Source organism: Pongo pygmaeus, chromosome 8 (genome assembly GCF_028885625.2).
Source record: "Pongo pygmaeus isolate AG05252 chromosome 8, NHGRI_mPonPyg2-v2.0_pri, whole genome shotgun sequence".
In the NCBI taxonomy this organism is placed as follows: domain Eukaryota; kingdom Metazoa; phylum Chordata; class Mammalia; order Primates; family Hominidae; genus Pongo; species Pongo pygmaeus.
The window spans coordinates 105,182,517-105,198,352 of record NC_072381.2 but is presented as its reverse complement, the minus strand read 5'-3'; the positions used below and the strand labels follow the sequence as shown (position 1 = coordinate 105,198,352).

The 15,836-nt window shown below is 44.4% G+C and overlaps 1 protein-coding gene across 7 annotated transcripts in view; it reads left to right on the top strand.

Moving 5' to 3' along the window:
- The window catches only part of DNMBP (dynamin binding protein), a 135,469-nt gene that overhangs the window by 80,779 nt on the left and 38,854 nt on the right, over window positions 1-15,836 (top strand). The window contains exon 1 of one of the 7 annotated variants that reach the window (XM_063670144.1): window positions 14,177-14,330. The exons of the other annotated variants lie outside the window; for them this stretch is intronic. The gene's annotated coding sequence lies outside the window, so the exon portion shown is untranslated. Of the gene's footprint in view, window positions 1-14,176; window positions 14,331-15,836 lie in introns of those variants that run through there. 7 annotated transcript variants of the gene reach the window in all.

The following is a 15,836-nucleotide window of genomic DNA, read 5'->3' as shown; positions in this document are numbered from 1 at the left end:
TCCTGGGATGGCTGGTGGTTTACCTGGTGGTCTTCCAACATGGGCTTGACTTAACTTGAATTTCCGGGGCACCATTTTGGACCTAACAGGCTCTTAACCTGCACCTATAAAGACAAAAATGAAACCAAACCCAGCTTTAGTTGGGAGGCTGAGGTTTTTAGCAGCTAGTCGTTTTTTCGTAGGTGTGTTTTCTCTCTGAAATGATAGGGACTGGATAACTTCTAAATTCCTTCCAGCTAAAAAAGAAAAAAGTCTGATTCTGTGATTATTTATATTGGTTTTTGTATTGTTCCTCTTCCCTTCCCCCCACATCTGTTCCTTCGGTGAACTTTGTTTCCTATCTTTAGTTCCTTATTGGATTAAGCCTCCCAACTGTAATCAGTGTGTTTATTCTGTTTGACTTAACAGGAGTGAAACCCTTCTCTCTGCAGTGTTGTAATATGCCCTCTGATCTCTCTGAAACCAGCTCGGTTCCACCCAATATCATTTCCATTCCTACAACTCTCTTTATCTTTGAGGACTTAACTTTTGAAAGTATATTCATATTTAGTTCACCCCTTTTTGTACCCCTAATATCCTTCTTGACCTATAACAAATTCTGTCTTTACTAGAAATCTTTCAGCATTCTAACGTTCTTTGTTAGCTCTCTCATGCCATCGCCCTTCCTGAATATTACAAGGGAACACTGTGTAATTACACAAAGGAACAAGTATCAGAGTTGGTCTGCCTTGAGTTCAAATCTCAGCTCCACCATTTACTAAATGGCCTTAACTTGACAAAAATTACTTAACCTCTTGGAGCTTCGGATTCTCAATTTGTAAAGTGAAGATAATACCTCTCTCATAATGAGATAGAAAAATAAAACAGTCACATACCCGGAACATAGTAGGTACTCATAAATGGCCATTTCTTTGTGTTTTATCCGCCCACCTCCCTTCCCCTTTATAAGTTGCCCCACCCACCTGTCACTCCATGGTTTCGTCTCTGAGTTCCAGATTGATAGTTCCTGCTCCCTGTTGGACATTACCCCAGACCGTAAACACTTCAAGTTTGATTGTCTAAGTGGAATGCCCTGTCCCTTCCTCTTCTCCCGTCTTCTCCTTGCCACCCCTCCTCCATCTGAGATAGAGCTCTGTTCAGTGGCTGCTCCCCAGCCTCTCCCCCAGGCAGGAAGCCAAGTTTTCCCCCAAGCTTTCCTTTCTCACCTGCCTGATCAGTCATTCTCCTGAGGCGTCCGTCTGAGGTTTTTTAGGGCAGGTCTGTTAGGGGTTTGCTCTTAGTCCTAGGGTGTGGCCCTCTAGTTCTGAGAGGTGGGCCTTATTCCTAAGGTGTGGCCCTTCTGAGGTTTCAACAGAAAACTGGAAGTGTTTATTGAACCTCCTAACTTGGAGGGACTCAAATTTCAAACTGTGTCTTCCCAGAGCCAGACAGTTGGTGAAGATCTATCTGCTGGGCTCTTCTGGCCTCCAGCTTTCCACGGGGTTCCTTGGAGTCTCATCACCTGCATGCACAGTTGAAGGATTGAGAGGCATTTCTGCACAGATTTTGGGGCTCTCCTCTCTGTGGCTTACTGTTTTCCAGGATTTCCCCCTTAATAGCTAATGTCTTCAGAGCCCCCAGACTGGAACCTTTGGCTGCTCAGCCCAGTAAGATTGCCCCATGTGGGCTTTCTTCTTTCGCTTTATTTCCCGGCGTGCTAAAAGACTAGGGAGTGCCCTGAGGGGAGGACTGGAGACAGGTGCATCTTACCTAGTTTGCTTCCCTTGTTGTGAGTCATATCCCCTCCAGATTCTGCCTGCTTTTGATTGCTTTTCAGTGCCTGCATATAGTTATTTTTTAAAATATCTGTCAGAAGGCTGAGGTGGGAGGATCACTTGAGCCTGGGAGGTCGAGGCTATAGTGAGCTATGATGATGCCACTATACTGCAGCCTGGGTGACAGAGTGAGACCACGTCTCTAGAAAAATAAAAGTAAATACATAAAAGTTAAAAAAATAAATCTCGTAAAGTGTTTTTGGTAGTTATAAGTAAGGAGATTAGTACAATGTGAGCTACTCTACTATTGCTAGACCAAGTGTGGGCACTAAGGTTTTGCACTTGCTGATAACATACGTGGTTATGATGAGAAGGGGACCTGGTGTTTCAAATTCCATGTTACCTGTTTTGAATGTAAGTAATATTAGGATATCTAAATGAAGAGCTCTTACAGAGAAAACTATGAAACTAGAGAGGTCTCTAAACAAAACTAGAGAGGGCTAAAGGTTCAGGGTTGGAAGGCTATAACATAGGAGCCTCTTATGTTATTACTGGAAGGAAGCTTATATAGCCACAATCCCATGTTTTTCTAAATAATGGGTAGCCACTCATGACTGGGTCTTGAAGTCTATTTGGGGGTTGCAACCAGCAGTTCTGAAAAATAAAAGTAAATAGAAAAAACTTTCACACTACATTCTATGTAGTAAAAGTAAGCATGTAATACTTTGTGTATGTGTGTGTGTATAGACATAAATGTATTATGTAAATGTGAGTTACAGCCTAAAGTGTGGGTCAGGCCAGGCGCGGTGGCTCACGCCTGGAATACCAGCACTTTGGGAGGCCGAGGCGGGCACATCACTTGAGGTCAGGAGTTTGAGACCAGCCTTGCCAACATGGTGAAAACCCCTGTGTACAAAAATACAAAAATTAGCTGGGCATGGTGGTGGGCACCTGTAGTCCAGCTACTCCGGAGGCTGAGGCAGGAGAATCGCTTGAACCCAGGAGGTGGAGGTTGCAGTGAGCTGAGGTTGTGCCACTGCACTCCAGCCTGGGCGACAGAGTGAAACTGTGTCTCAAAAAAATAAAATGAAAAATAAAGTGTGGGTCACAGTAAAAAATGTTTGAAAAACACTAAAATACAACCCATTTATTTTATAAATGAAGAGATAGAGCTCAGAGAAATTGAAATGTGTTTCCAAGGTAACTGGGTCAAGGATTCGGGCAGGAATAGAATCTGGCTGTCTTGACACCTAGATCACTGCTTTTCCAACATTACCACATTTGAAGGCAGAAGCACAGCCGTAGATTGAGTCTGCAAAGATGAATTTAGAAGATCAGAAAAGTGTTAGGTATTTCTCTGCAGAGTTCACAGAAAAAAAAGTGTTAGGAAAGTCAGAGGGAGGCTGCCAACAGAGGGTGCAACTATATTATAGACAGCAGAGGTGCAATGGTGCAAGAGAGGATATGGACTCGGGAAAGACCTTTGCATTTGGTAGGTTGGTGGAGGGTAGGAGCAGGGGCACAGAGCATATGACAGGGAGTTTAGGAGGGCAGTGGTGATAAGGATATGAAAGCAGTCCCTTAAAAGTTGGGACAGTAATTGCTGTGGAGCAGGAAAATCTTCTGTTTTGTTTTTCTCCCAAGATAAGAAAAACGTGCATTGATTTGAAGGCACTTTTGCCAGGTAGTACGCAGACAGCTCAAAGTTTTTAGGACTCTGGTATTCAAGATTTCTTTTCATTGCAAACATGTGAACATGATATCTGTTCCAACAGTCTGTATTCAAGCTTATTATTAATATACCAGCACATAGATCCCGTATCTCCTTTAATTGCAGTCCACCAGGTGTTTATTAACTAATGTCTGTACTTGGCATTGTACCAAGCATTGAAGGTATCCAGAGAAGGCAACTCTACTCTTAAATACCTGCCATGCAGGAGCTTGCAGATCAGTTGAAGAGACAAAATACAAAAGAAGTATATATAGCATAGACAGTAAATGCTATGGACAGTTGGAAGGTAGACCAGGTTTGTTTGTTTTTGTTTTTGTTTTTGTTTTTGTTTGAGATGGAGTCTCGCTCTGTCGCCCGGGCTGGAGTGCAGTGGTGCGATCTCAGTTCACTGCAAGCTCTGCTTCCTGGGTCCACGCCATTCTCCTGCCTCAGCCTCCCTAGTAGCTGGGACTACAGGTGCCCGCCACCACACCCGGCTAATTTTTTTTTAGTATTTTTAGTAGAGACGGGGTTTCACTGTGTTAGCCAGGATGGTCTCGATCTCCTGACCTCGTGATCCACCCGCCTCGGCCTCCCAAAGTACTGGGATTACAGGTGTGAGCCACCGCCGCCGCGCCCCGCCTGGAGTCTTACTCTGTTTCCCAGGCTGGAGTGCAGTGGCACGATCTCAGCTCACTGCAATCTCTGCCTCCCAGGTTCAAGCAAGTCTCCTGTCTCAGCCTCCCGAGTAGCTGGGATTACAGGTATGCACCACCATGCCTGGCTAATTTTTGTATTTTTTTGTAGGGACGGGGTTTCACCATGTTGGCCAGGCTGGTTTCAAACTCCTGGCTTCAGGTGATCCACCCACCTCAGCCCCCCAAAGTGCTGGGATTACAGGCGTGAGCCACCACGCCCAGCCGAAAGACCAGTTTTTGCTTGAGCTATTAGAAAAGACTGTAGGGAAATGTTTGAACTTGGCTGAAACTTAAAGAAATAATGGAGTTGGGATAGGCAGAGAGAAGCAAGGAGAACAGTTCTGGTTGGGGAAACTATGAGAAAGACACAGGGTTGTGGTGACAAAGACGTGGGGAAGGTGGTGAGGAACACAGTGGAGGAAAGAACTAGAGTACTGAAATCTTAGACGCCAGTAGGAGTTTGGATTGGAGCTCAAGGAATAAATCAGAGCTGGGCCTGTATGGAGGTGAGCCACCTCCGTAGCTGTATCACTGAGATACAGCTCAGGTACAGAGGGAAGGGACAGCTGGGGAGAGGAGCAGGTGCCTGAGGACTGAGCCTCAGAGATGCCCACAGTTACAGTGCAGGAGGAGGGAGGCAGTAAGAGAGATGGGGCAAGAATATTGGAGGAGGTCAGGAGGAAATCAGAATTTTATTATTATTATTATTTTTTTGGAGACGGACTCTCACTCTTTTGACCAGGCTGCAGTGCAGTGGTGTGATCTCAGCGCACTACAGCCTCCGACTCTGGTGTTCAAGTTATTCTGCCTCAGCCTCCCGAGTAGCTGGGATTACAGGCATGTGCCACCACACCTGGTTAATTTTTATATTTTTAGTAGAGACGGTATTTCACCATGTTGTCTAGGCTGGACTCGAACTCCTGACCTCGTGATCCGCCCACCTCGGCCTCCCAAAGTGCTGGGATTACAGGTGTGAGCCACTGCACCTGGCCCTAATTTTTGTATTTTTAGTAGAGACAGGGTTTTACCAAGTTGGCCAGGCTGATGCTGAACTCCTGACCTCAGGTGATCTGCCCGACTCGGCCTCCCAAAGTGCTGGGATTACAGGAGATGTCAATGTCTGAAGCTATTTGGTATGCAACAAGATCCTCAAAGTGTCAAGAAAAAGAAAAGGAAAAAATGTCTGAAGATAAATGGGGTAGTTAGGAGGCAAAGGAGAGGGAAAAAATAAATATGTGGAGGCAAGAGGAAATGAATGCAGGGCCATAGTTCTTCAAGAGTTGGGAGATAACTGAAGCTTTTGAGTAAATTAGGCACTCCTCTTCCAAGATTGGAATGCTCCAATTTGGCCAACTCTCATCCAGCCTTGCTTCCTGGGATCATGAGTTGTATTCTCAAGAAGCTAGACAAACAAAATTAGCAGGGTATGGTGGTGCGTGCCTGTGGTCCCAGCAGTTCACGAGGCTGAGGTGGTTAAGATTGCTTGAGCCCGGGAAGTTGAGGCTGCAGTGAGCTATGATTGCACGACTGCACTCCAGCCTGGGCAAGAGAGTGAGACCTTTTTTTTTTTTAAGAAAAAAAAAAAAACAAAACAGCAGCAGGTGGGTTATGTGTTTTCTTCCCAAGCCATTACCTATATTATTTTTACATAACGTTCCATCAACAATGAAGGAATGTTGGTCTGGGGAGACCCCGGCCTCTGTAAAAGCGAGAGATATCAAGGAAAAGCAAGATATTGAGTTAGGATGGGAAGATGTACTCTTCTAGGGTATCTTTTTCATATGGACCTGAGGATGTTAAGGGGTACAGTGGGAAGGGGGAGTGAATCAAAGCAACTAACTTGCAATATCATGGCATGCTCAGGTGGGACCTCAGATCTCTGACTCACTCGCCCTGATACCACAGTTTTCCAATTTGATATTTCCTGAGAAACCAGGAAGTGCCCGTGGCTGTACATAAATACCAGGCCAACAGGCTACAGGGGTGTGACAGTGCTAGTAGTCATATTTGGGAGGAAGATCCATGTTTGTATTCATAGCTGCACAGCAGACCTGGTTCCACAGTGTCAAGACACTCCTTTCTTCTCATCATAAACTGAAAGAAAACAAATCAGTGAAATATATTGCATTTCATTGAATCCAAAACATCACAGTCATAGCAGAGTGATGCTTAGGGCACTCTGCTAAGTAATACTAGTTGCTGCTTTTTTTTTTTTTTAGATGGAATCTCGCTCTGTTGCCCAGGCTGGAGTGCAGTGTGGCATGATCTTGGCTCACTGCAGCCCCCACCTCCCAGGTTCAAGCGATTCTCATGCTTCAGCCACCTGAGTAGCTGGGACTATAGGCATGTACCATCACACCCAGCTACGTTTTTGTATTTTTTTTTTTTTTTTTCCAGTAGAGACAGAGTTTTGTCATGTTGGCCAGGCTGATCTCAATCTCCTGGCCTCAAGTGATCCACCTGCCTCGGCTTCCCAAAGTGCTGAGACTACAGGCATGGGCCACCATGCCTGGTCTCAATTGCTGCCATTTGTTAAATGCCAGTTGCTGTGCTAAGTACTGCAGGTTGAGTGCATACAGAGTACACAGGTCAGTCCAGTAGAGTCTAAGCTCCATGATAGCAGTGGATGAAGATGGTGTTTCCAGAATCTAACATAGTACTTGGCATATAATAGATGCTCAATAAATATTCTACTTTGGGTCCCAGAATGTGTATATCAGAAGTTAAATAGCAAGGGTTATTACCTGTTGCCGAAGAGGTGAATTTCGAGGAAAGAGCAATCCAAGGACTAGAGAAAGTGTCATGGAGAAGCTGGGACTTGAGCTTTAAAAGACAGTAGGTGAGCAGAAAGGATGGAAAAGGCCCAGAGACAAGCTAGGCTTGTCTTGTTCAAGGAATAATAAGGAAACAGACCATTAAACTTTGTTGTTACATGTTTCATAATAGTGGCAGGTGCCCAGTTCTCTGGGCTCACTGAGAGGAAATGACTAACTGGATGATTAGAAAGAGGCCTCCCATAGTAAGTGATGTTCCTTGCAGAACTGGTTAGAGGTTAGTGTGCTCATACCCAACTGAGAGGAGTAAATGAAGTAAAAGAGTGGGAAGTCGGCTGGGCACGGTGGCTCACACCTGTAATCCTAGCACTTTGGGAGGCTGAAGCAGGAAGATTCCTTGAGCTCATGAGTTGGAGCCCAGCCTGAGCAACATAGTGAGACCCCCATCTCTACAAAAGATTAAAAAAATAACTGGGCGTGGTGACTTGTGCCTGTGGTTCCAGCTACTTGGGAGGATTGATTGAGCCCAGGAGGTTGAGGCTGCAGTGAGCTTTGAGTGTGCCGCTGCATTCTAGCCTGGGCAACAGTGAGACTCTGTCTCAAAAACAATACAAAAAAGACTGAGAAGTCACGTCAGAGTTCAGAGCTGAAAGTGACAAACAGGCCCAACCCCTTTGTTACACACACAGAAGCAATGGCCCAGAAAGGTTGTATAACATGTCCAAGGCCACACAGGTAGGAGGGAGGCAGGGTGAGGCCTTCTGAATTATTGTCTGAGTGCTTTATTCACCACACCTGCTGCTCTCCCAAGATCTAGGAGCAGCTCCACATATATCCCCAAAAGTTGAAGCCCGGGAAGAGATAGGGGAAGGAAGTGACTTTACCCCACCCATATCCTAGGTTTAATCAAATTTTACCATCAAAATATTGGAAATATAGGTCCGGGCGCAGTGGCTCACACCTGTAATCCCAGCACTTTGGGAGGCCAAGGCAAGTGGATCACCTGAGGTTGGGAGTTCGAGGCCACTGTGACCAACATGGAGAAACCCCCTCTCTACTAAAAATACAAAATTAGCCAGGCGTATTGGCACGTGCCTGTAATCCCAGCTACTCGGGAGGCTGAGGCAGGAGAATCGCTTGAACCCAGGAGGCGGAGGTTGCGGTGAGGCAAGATCGCACCATTGCACTCCAGCCTGGGCAATAAGAGCAAAACTCTGTCTCAAAAAAAAAAAAAAAAAGGAAATATAGTAATCCTTATTTTGAGAGCTTAGGTTCACCCTTTTAAATAAATAAAACCTAAACACTTACTACCTAAGTTTATTCTATTTTGTCTTATTCTTTTGTTTCATGAATTTATATCTTGCCTGTTAGACTAGATTCATTCACTCAAATGGAACTAACTTTAAAGACCATTTAGTTTAACTCCACTTATTTTGCTATTCCTGAAGTTCCAACAGATGAAACGACTTGACTGAAACTACAGAATGCTTTAGAGGACATTTCAGCTTTCCATATCCTTGCCCCAGCTCCCAGATGGAGTCTCTCTCTGTCGCCCAAGCTGTAGTGCCGTGGCACCATCTTGGCTCACTGTAGCCTCCGCTTCCCGGGTTCAAGCGATTCTCCTACCTCAGCCTCCCAAGTAGCTGGTGGCGCGCGCCACCACACCCGGCTAATTCTTGTATTTTTAGTAAAGACGGGGTTTTACCATGTTGGCCAGGCTGGTCTCAAACTCCTTACCTCAGGTGATCAACCTGCCTTGGCCTCCCAAAGTGCTGGGATTACAGTCGTGAGTCACAGCACCCAGCCTATAATTAAAATTTTAAACGATTTTAATTTAAATCAACTGATTTTTAGGGGGGGAGGTGGGATAGTTGTAAAAATATAAAATGTTATGAGAGCAAGTGGAAGGAATAAAAGTAAACTGCCTAATTAATATAAACTGAAGAAAGTGATTTTATAGAGTGGGATAGAAAAATAGCCAGAGGGGTATGCGGTTGAGCAAATTTTGAACCATCACTGTAGTGTTAATGGAAATATAATGCAGGAAATGGCCGTGCTTTTATGGATAAGATACAAAATCCAGAACGGGCCTTGACATTTAATGGAGAGCACTGGCTTGGGAGGGCAGTTTTGAATATGCTGCTTTATGAGCTGTTTGGTTTTAAACAAGTTATTTTATTCCTCTTTGCCTGTTTCCCCATTTGTAAAACGTGAGCAGTATTACCTTGCCTCAAGAGCCTTGGTAAAATAGAACATCGGATTGTGTGTGTATGTGTGTAGAAAATTTTCAGGTAAAGTTTTATTGACTGACATTATAAAAATTTGCTTATTAAACAGTGACAACTGTAATTATTTTACAAAAATTATCTTTGCCCTGTTGATTATTTTACTTATGCTGCCTAAAGATTAAAAAATAATAATTCCACAGTTTTAAGCTCATCAGCATACCACACTAGGATTTATGTGTATTTGGTGAGTGTTCAGAAATGGTGTTTGAGTTACTTCTAGTATTAAACTCACTATCCTGCAGCATGATAAGCTGCGACCATGGTGAATCCTTGTCTCTACTAAAAGAACAAAAATTAGCTGGGTGTGGTGGCGGGTGCCTGTAATCCCAGCTACTCGGGAGGTTAAGGCAGGAGAATTGTTTGAACCTGGGAGGTGGTGGTTGCAGTGAGCCCAGATTGTGTCACTGCACTCTAGCCTGGGCGACAGTGAGACTCCTTTTCAAAAAAAAAAAAAAGAAGTTGCAGACTCCTGTAATTTGGGCACTTGATCCTCATTTGTTGTCCTGTTTGCCTAGATTGGGACCTGGATATGAAAAGGGGAAAGGGAGGCTTTGAGCTAGGTCTCCGGGTTGGAATTTCTCCCAGCAGGGATTTTACTTCAGGCTAACTTGTCAAAATAGACCGGCATTACAGAGCAAAAGCCACCAGGAACGTTTTTCCTCTTGCTGTTGAGATTTAGGACCTAACTGTGATAGATTTACCTCTGAAGTCTGGTGATCCAGGAAGTCTGCTATGAGCCCTGCAGCTCTGGAAGTTTTACACAGAGCAGGATAAAATTTCTCCAAATAGAAGTAAAGTAGGTGCTAGAGGAAAAGCAGTGGGGGTTGGGTGGGCTGGCCAGAGTGTTGTGGTAACACGGAAAACCAGGGTTTGTGATTCCTCCAGGCAGGGCTGGGGAGGAGATGAGCACGTGTACAGACAAATTGCCTCCTCTCAGGGTTTGCTGCAGAAAGACTGCTTCTAGATGCATTGCTAGGCAGGCAGTTGTGTTTTTGCTTTCTTTTTTGCATATTATTTCAACAATGTTTTCCTTTCTTTTCTTTTTTTCTTTCTTTTTTTTTTTTTTTTTTTTGAGACAGAGTCTTACTTCGTCGCTCAGGCTGGAGCGCAGTGGCGCGATCTTGGCTCACTGCAACCTCTGCTTCCCAGGTTTAAGGAATTCTCCTGCCTCAGCCTCCCGAGTAGCTGGGACTACACTACAGGTGGGGACCCCTGCGCCCAGCTAATTTTTGTATTTTTTTTTAGAGACGGGGTTTCACCATGTTGGCCAGGCTGGTCTTGAACTCCTGACCTCGTGATCCATCCGCCTCGGCCTCCCAAAGTGCTGGGATTGCAGGCATGAGCCACCGCGCCCAGCCCCTGTTTTCGTCATCCATTTAAAGAGATTGATAGGTCAGGAAAGAAACCTCAGATTATTAAAAGGTGAAGAACGTTTGAAATGGACTAACAGTAATTGGGGGCTGACTGTTAGAACATTCTCGTTTTACAGCAAATGTTCTTTTTTCTACTTTACTATTCTTTGTCATAGCAATATTATATATTCATCATAAAAATACTAGAAATGGGAATAAGTGAAAAGAAAGAAAAAACTCCGTTTCTGTCACCTTTAACACTTTTTTCAAATATGTGCATTTAAAATATTTTTCCCTTTTTAACAAAACTACAATTCTTTCATAAACTTTTTTCAGCAATTCATGTTAGATGTCACCCAGGCTGGAGTACATTGGCACAATCTCAGCTCACTGCAACCTCCATCTCCGAGGTTCAGGTGATTCTCCTGTCTCAGCCTCCGGAGTAGCTGAGATTATAGGTGCGTGCCACCACAACCAACTAATTTTTGTATTTTTAGTAGAGACGGGTTTTCGCCATGTTAGCCAGGCTGGTCTTGAACTCCTGACCTCGGGTGATCCACTGCCTTGGCCTCCCAAAGTTCTGGAATTACAGGTGTGAGCCACTGCGCCCGGCCTTATAAGAGTATTTTATTATATCGACATGCCATAGTTTATTTACCTGGGCCCTTTTGCTTTTTTGCCTTTTTATTGAGACAGAGTCTCACTCTGTTGCCAAGCTGGAGTACAGTGGTGTGATCTCGCGCACTGCAGCCTCCGCCTCCTGGATTTAAGCAATTCTTCTGCCTCAGCCTCCTGAGTAGCTGGGACTACAGGCACACTCCACTGCTCTCTACCCAGACCCTTTTGAGGAAATTTTAGTTCTTTCTGTTTAGGTTGCTTCTAAGCTTTTTAAAACATTGACCATCCCTGTATGAACATATTTGTGCCCTTATCCAATTATTTAGTAGAATAAATTCCTAAAAGTGGGCTTCTGGGCTATATAAGGTTTGATTTTTTTTAAAGTATATAAAGTATTGAGGTTTGATTTTTTTTTTTTTAAGTAGAAAAAGTATTAAAGTTTTAATTTACTCCCCTATCCCTCTTTGCCCTTGATTTTAACTTTTAAAATGAAAGGACTTGGTAAAATTGGCCTTTCCCTTCATTTCACATAATTTCTGCCATAAATTACCTGGAATACTGTTGCATATTTGCTGTGTATGACACAACTAGGTTAGATTCTGTCTGAGGGATTTACTTATTTATTTTTTTATTTTGAGACAGAGTCTCGCTCTGTCATCCAGGCTGGAGGCGCAGCCTCTGCCTCCCAGGTTCCAGCGATTCTCCTGCCTCAGCCTCCTGGGTAGCTGGGATTACAGGCACACGCCACCACGCCCAACTAATTTTTGTAATATTAGTAGAGACAGAGTTTCACCATTTGGCCAGGCTGGTCTCGAACTCCTCACCTCAGGTGATCCGCCTGCCTTGGCTTCCCAAAGTGCTAGGATTACAAGCATGAGCCACTGTGCCCAGCCTGTCTAAGGGATTTATAATTGATGTTATATTGGGTGACGTTTTATAAATGCAATCATATTAATATGTGCAAATATACTTAAATGTATCATTGTTCACAGTCTTATTGTGGGCAAACTATGGCTCTAAATATCAGGTTAAATTGTGCTCTAGAATTGCACCACTTTGTTATTAGCTACCAGATGGCTACCAAAACCCAAAAGTGGAATTCCAGGTTAGAATGCATATGGTTTGCCTGCCTGGGAAAAAACTGGAGACAGAATAGCTATTGGTCAAGAGCATAGTCTCTGGAGCCAAGGTAGGTTCAGATCTCAGCTCTTCTACTTACTGGGGCAGTTACTTAATTTTTCTCCTTTCCTCATCAGTAAAATGGGGCCAATAATAGGGTGTTATGAAGCTAAATTAACATTTGTAAAATACCTAGAACAGTGCGTGACACACCTAGTGCCATATAAATATTTGTTTTCTTTCCTTTTTGACACAGGGTCTCACTCTTGTTGTCCAGGCTGGTGTGCAGTGGAGCTATCACAGCTCACTGCAACCTCAACCTCGCAGGCTCAGGTGATCCTCCCACTTCAGCCTTCGGAGTAGCTGGGACTACAGGCACATGCTACCACGCCCAGCTAATTTTGTCTGTTTGTTGTTTTGTAGAGACTGAGGGTCTCACTGTGTTGCCCAGGCTGGTCTCGAACTCCTGGTTTCAAGTGATCCTCCTGCCTCTGTCTCCCAAAATGCTGGAATTACAGTCATGAGCCACTGTGCTCAGCCAGTATGACTTTTTTTTTTTTTAATTATTTTGTTCCTGTGAGGTTAAAAAGTATCGGTTAAGCTTGAGTTCCCATTGATCTCAACTTCTACCCCAAATCCTAGGTCCTTTCCTGAGACAAACTCTGGGATGAATTTCGTTGTGTTTTCCTTCCAGACCTTTCTCTGTACACTAACATAATTTTTTATATATATATATGTATATATGTATATATGTATATATGGGTGTATATATGTATATGTGTGTATATATATGTGTATATATGTATATATGTATATATATGTATATATATGTGTGTGTGTGTATATATATATATATATATATTTTTTTTTTTTTTGAGACAGAGTTTCACACTTGTTGCCTAGGCTGGAGTGCAATGGCGCGATCTCGGCTCACTGCAGCCTCTACCTCCTGGGTTCAAGCAATTTTCCTGCCTCAGCCTCCCAAGTAGCTGGCATTACAAGTGTGTGTCGCCACACCAGGCTAATTTTTTTGTATTATTAGTAGAGATGGGGTTTCACCATGTTGACCAGGCTGGTCTTAAACTCCTGACCTCAGGTGATCCGCCCATCTCGGCCTCCCAAGGTGCTGGGATTACAGGCCTCACGTGAGCCACCGCACCCAGCCTATATGTTTATATAGAAATATGTATGGGTTTTTGCAGATTTTCCTTTCTTTCGTCTCTTTTCCCTGTTCTCCATTTTCTTACAAATTGTGCATTTTCTTAAAAAATTGTGGCATATTGTTGTGTGCCTTTCTTCTCCCTGGTTCATTTAAGTGTAAATGTTTGGAAGATGTGAGCGGGACTCCCAGTTCCTGTGAATCACTCCTGCCATCCCTGTTCTTGCTGTCCTGGGACCACCCAGCTGAAATCTGCTCTGTGATGGCTTTAGGGTTCATTGTCTAAAGGAGGGGGAGGTTTGGGGTCCCTTGGCTAAGCTCTGGGTGAAAGACTGCAGAAAGAGGCCCAGGGGCAGACTAAACAGGCAACTGCTGCCCACTTTACAGTTTTGTCTCTCATCACAAGAGATGGCTGGGCCTTTGGAATTCTTTCCTCAAAAGGGCATTGCCCATTTCCCACGCAAAGCAACAACAAAAAGGCTTAGCGTGGGGTAGAAAAGGAAGAGATAATAATCTTAGATTCAAACTCCAGTGGTGGAATTTCAAGGGTTTTAGGACTAGGAAAGGACACCAAATAGAAAGGAAGGTGTTGATCCAGGTACTGCTGGGCCCGCTGGTGCACTTCTCAGTCCAGTACGCTTAGGGTTCCAGCTCCATCCTTTAGGACGAGCCCTGCTTGATAGCCCGGGTGACTTGCGCGATTCATATGTAAATGTGGGAAGCCTGGGGGGAAATGCCGACCCTATTCAAAGGAGTTTAGGGGGTTGTGGAGCATTCCAGAGCTCTGGGAAGATTCTGCCCTGCCTGCTTACCCTCAGGCCCACACCTCCACACACAGCCAACTCTGGGCACTGCAGGTAGGTCCTGGGGTGTGGGAGCGAGCACAGAAGGAAGTGGAACAGGCAGCCTCTTCGTCCCCGCTCAAGGGCACCTGGGATCTGGCCGGGAGCTCAAAATTTTCCCCATTAGAGATAGAGCCAGCTTTCTGAGGCAAGAGAAGGGTGCATGGCTCTGCTCTTTAACTCTGAAGTGTGTGTGATGGAGTTGTGGGAAGCCATGGGCTAATGACTCCCTTCGAGCTTTAGGAAGTGAGCCTGGGGATAATGTACTAACCAGAAATGGTTGGGGGTGTCTTGAGAAGGAATGGAATCAGGACTTGGGGTGGGGGGTAAGCCACAATCACTGAAGGAACCCCACAACTAATTGTTTTATCACAGGAAGTAAATTTGTGCAACAGTCCCAGCTCCTTTAACACCTGCAGGGCTATCCTAGGAAGAAAATAAGAGCTCGTCTGCACAGGGCACTTCTCTGCTTGGTACGTTTTACCAAGTGCATTTACCATCTATCAGGTGCAGACGGCATATTCGGGCCCATTGTGGGAAAAGGACTAATGTTTGTTGCGTTATTACCTTGTTTAACTCCCTCAACTACTCTGCAAAGCAAGTATTATTATCCTCATTTTATAGATTGGGAAATTGAGGCCAGGAGATAAAAGTGGACATTTCCAGGGCTCCCCAGCTACATAGTGGGGAAGTGCAAGATTCAAAGCTGCTTTTTCCACCACAGTTGGCTGAGGGTGAAGGCCGCCTTCTCCCGCTTTGTTGTCCGGGATACTAAAAATTTAATTTTTTTAGAAATGGGTGTCTCACTATATTGCCCAGGCTGGTCTTGAACTCCTGGGTTCCAGCAGTCCTCCCACCTCAGATTCCCAAAGCGCTAGGATTACAGGCATGAGCCACCACGCGTGGCCCAGACACTAAAATTTTAGAGCAGATATTTTTATTAGAATATATGTGGCATAAAGGAAAAAGTTTTTATACTTACAGTCATTTCAAGCCAGACTTTAAAATTTGACTTAATCTTTGAAAACTCTCTTTGAGTGTTAATAAATGTTTGCGGCACCTGAAGGTCACCTGTGTCTTCAGAAATACCTTGGGTTGCCAGGAGCAGTGACACATGCCTGTAGTCCCAGCTACTTGGGAGGCTGAGGTGGGAGGATCTCTTGAGAGCCCCAGGAGTTTGAAACCAGTCTGGGTAACAGCCCCCTCCTTTAAAGAGAGAGGAAGAGAAAGAGGAGGGAAAGAAACACCTAGAGTTTTATTAAAATTGCGGATACCCCGGTCCCACCCAGATTTGCTGAATCTGAATCCCGGGGATGGTGTCCAGGAAACTGCAATTTAGTGAAAACATCCCACAGGGGTTTTTAATCACACCAAAATATTTGGGGTTTTAAAGGCTGCTCAAGAGTTTATAAACCCCATTTTCGGGGGGTGGGGGCGCGGGGGAAGGCATGCTGGTAGTTTAAAAGAATTGTTATTGTTTTTCTCCATTTTAAAGAAATAAAAATCTAATACATAGGCTGG